Here is a 3,888-nt window from a genome sequence, read left to right on the forward strand (position 1 = left end):
TAAATAAATTGCGCCAATTAATTTAAAAAGGAGAACGTTGCCTCATGTTTTATAGTTTAATTGACCTTCATATTTATCATTCCAGCTTAGTTCCAACAAATGATATATTTTAGCACATAATAAATACGCAATAATTATGCAAATAAGGTGGGCTGCACGTCTTTGGTCAGCCCCTTTTGGTCAATGGACAGGAAAGACCAGGATTCTTGTGCAGATTGATTGTGCATGCTTGTGCTGCGTCAATTTAACTCAAAGTTTAAAGTTTAAAACAAAAGCACAGGCAAAAATGTTTTTCTTCCTTGTCTTTGTTTGAAACTAAATGCAAATTAATAGGTGTGCTTCAACTGCATTTTTAATTTATTGAGCTATTTAAATATTTCTGCTTTTTTAATTATGTCAGTTTCGGTCCTTCATACACCTCAAATCATATTGGACATCTGCAAAACAGTAAGTGCATTTCTCAAAACAATTCATGCAAATAGCAACACACCATGGATTGCTTGCAAAACCCAATTTCTTACTCAAAATCCCTAAATCGTCTCTCAAAACTAAATTTCTGTCTCAATGTATGTGTCAATGCCATCAGAATGTCTGCAGACATCTGCTGTGATGTCATCATATGCTACGTTCATGGAGCCAGAAAGGTTGTGTGGCTGCTAAGAAACATTCGTCAGTGGGGTTAAGAAATAGGGAGTAGAGTAAGAAGAACTGCATCAGCATCATGTTGTGGGTCATAGACCATTGCCTCGTGATGTTGGAGCGATGAAAACTGACATTATCCCAAACTATCACATACTTTGACAAGTCATCTCCAGTCTGACCCCTCTCTTGTTCAGGGATGAGATCCCTGCAGACAGGGTCTAAAAAGATGACATGATGTTCTGGATTAAAGTCAGCTTTCACCTGAGGGCCGTTTCACAAAACCAGGATAGGAGATTAAGCCAGGATTGTGCAGATGTCCTGTCTAAATTAAGCCTCAATTCGATTTCAAAAATAGCAGTAGCGCTTAAATTAAGATGGCAATTTATTCTGCGCTGCTAGCCTGCCCCTGACCAGGCTAACAGCCAGGCTTTGTTAAACCTGTGTCTTATCTGTTCAGTCAGTGGTCACGCCCATCAGAAACCAATGGGTTTTTTGGACTTTTTTTTAAATCACTGCTTTATTTTGTCATTCAGTCAAGTAGCTACTATTATTATTTTAACATTGTGATGGTTATCATTATAAATGTTATAATTCCACATGTGGGCATCGTCACTGTTCCACTGTGTTTCTGAACACTGCCGTTGTTCTAAGTTTGACAGAAAGGCCTTTAATAGATTAATACACGTGTTGGGGGGATTTGAGAAATGACTGATAAAGAAGCAAAAGTGTTGTCAATGAAGTCAAGTCATAAGTAGCTCCAAACACGTCGTCTTTTACAGTGGCATCCCTGTTTTTGAATGGCATTGTTGATAATAAAGCACTTTGATTGAGTCAACGAGGAGGTGTTGTATTTGTTCACTTTTAACCTTTGATATTTAAATGATCTCAGAGAAGTCCTTTAGGTTTGACGTAAGTATTTCAAATTACTTTAGAATGAGAAACAGTACTGAGCCATAAAAATGCATTATTTGTTTGTTTATTTATTTATTTATTTATTTATTTATTTATTTATTTATTTATTAATTTATTTATTTATTTATTTATTATTTTTATTTATTTATTTTTGAGTTTTAAAATCAGAGAGTCAGGACCTGGATTATTCTCAGCATTTCCTGAAAGCAATAACCGTAATTAAGCTTGTGCTTTGTGTTACTTTCTTTGGAAGTTAACGTTCATTGGTGGTAAAGATGTGCCAACATTAGAGGATGCTGCAGTGATTATAAAATGATCTCTTAGCACAAGGAGACAAAAAGATCGGATGGGTTCCACAACTGTATATAACCACTTTGATGTGTCCCAAGTCACATAAATTTTCAATTGAGATAAAAGTGAGTTTATTTCATAACTACCAGTGTAATGACATGTGAAATTATTGTAGTGCACCTTGAAGTAATTTAGTTTGTGAAAAATCATACTGGACTGGGTTAGGGTTATCGTCTCCATCTTCTTCTTCACCTCTCTGGTTCTGTATTCAGGACAGATTTAGAAAAAGTCATAAAAATCTCACATATAAGAACTTGTTCAACCATTTTGCATGTGAAGACTTAGGTGAGGAACCAAAGCCTAGATGTTGTGTGGGTGAGATTATTAAACAGAGACACAATTATTTTGATCAACATGACAAAAGCAACTAATAATGTACAGAATCATTTTCATGCATGGACCAAAGTATTTACAAATTGCTAAAAAAAATGAGAATCTGTTGTTTTGATGTGCACAAGTGACCCAATGATGTGAAGATTAGTTTGGAGAATTTCAGTTCTGATTTGAGAAATGTACCAAAGCAAATGAGAAATAAAACAGGTGAAGAGATTAATCCAAGGAAACAATTTTTTGTTCAATCAATCTGTTTTTTCAAAGTTCTACTTGTATGCACTTTTTGAGCAGAAATTACTTGGAAAAAAAAGTCTGCATAAGATTTAAAGGTGTCCTTTACCACGTGCAATGACTAAGCTTACCAGCAGAGGGCAGCAAATGACATCTTTGAAATGAATAAGAAGCGACGCAGCTGGCCTGTGAGGAAGGTATTCATTTATTTGTTACTGAAAACACATTAAGAAAAGTTGTATTTAATATCAATCAGTATGAAACTTTTTATTAGAGCCACAATAGAGCCTTCCTATTTACTGACCAAAAAAAGTCGTCACTGCTATGTAAACTGATATTTGTTTAATCTTTTGGAACAATTTGTGTAAGCATCTTTTTCTCAAAAGAGTATAAAAAGAGTATAAATTAAAGTGAACTGCCCACAGTGTTTTCTTTTATGTGTTTATTTTATTTCAGCACCAAAGTCACTGGTGTTACAGAGCTGAAGAAAAAAAAATATTTATATGTGTTGCAGTGCTAAACCACTGTTKACATCGTTGTATAAAAGGGCATCAGTCTAGTATGAGTCTGTGTTTGCATCTCTAAATATGTGCACATTTGCCTATTTATGCAAGTGCATGTATTTGCTTAATACTCGTTTTGTAAAGGAATACTTGTGTGTGTACTTGAAGTCCAGGTGATCCTGGAGCCGTGGTGGGGTCTGTGGGGAGAGATAGCAGGGAGGCCCAGGCAGCTGTATTTGGAATAAACAGACATTACCCTGCTGTGCTCTAATTTACTGCAGAGTGGGAATTAAAGTTTAAGCTCATCCCACCCCTCTGCAGTCCAGTACACTGTGCTTCTGGCTATCAACAACTACTTGCACAATGTGCGTTATTAAAGTGTTACTCCACCCAAACTCTTGTCGTTTTAGTATCGAATTCTCACCCCCTGTAGGCTTGCACTATGGTTGTAAAAAAACAAAACAAAAAGAAATGTCTTTCACAAATGTTCGGCTTTTGAACGAGCGTTTGATTTTCAAAAAGCATCAATTGGAAGCAAAACCAGAAAGGAAGTGATACTTTGATACTATTTGTCTCTCCAGAAAGTCTTCCTTTTAGGAACAACTGCAGTGTTCTAGTGAAGAGACAACATGAAAACCCAACACTGCCACCTTCCCAGCTTATTTAGGAACTGTTGTAACGAATACAGGATATTTTGAATTCACTGTGATGGACTAGCGACCTGTCCAGGGTGATCCCCGCCTCTCGTACATGGAGATAAACACCAGCTTACCTACAACCTGGAAAAGGAAGAGCATATCAAGAAAATGGATGAATGGATGGATGGATTTTTTTTACTTTTTTAAACTATGCTTTGCTATCAAGATGGTTTAAGTCATTTTTTAAAACATTTTTCAGGAAACAAAAAAAAAAAAAA

The sequence above is a fragment of the Austrofundulus limnaeus genome, unplaced genomic scaffold (genome assembly GCF_001266775.1).
Source record: "Austrofundulus limnaeus strain Quisiro unplaced genomic scaffold, Austrofundulus_limnaeus-1.0 Scaffold61, whole genome shotgun sequence".
NCBI lineage: Eukaryota > Metazoa > Chordata > Actinopteri > Cyprinodontiformes > Rivulidae > Austrofundulus > Austrofundulus limnaeus.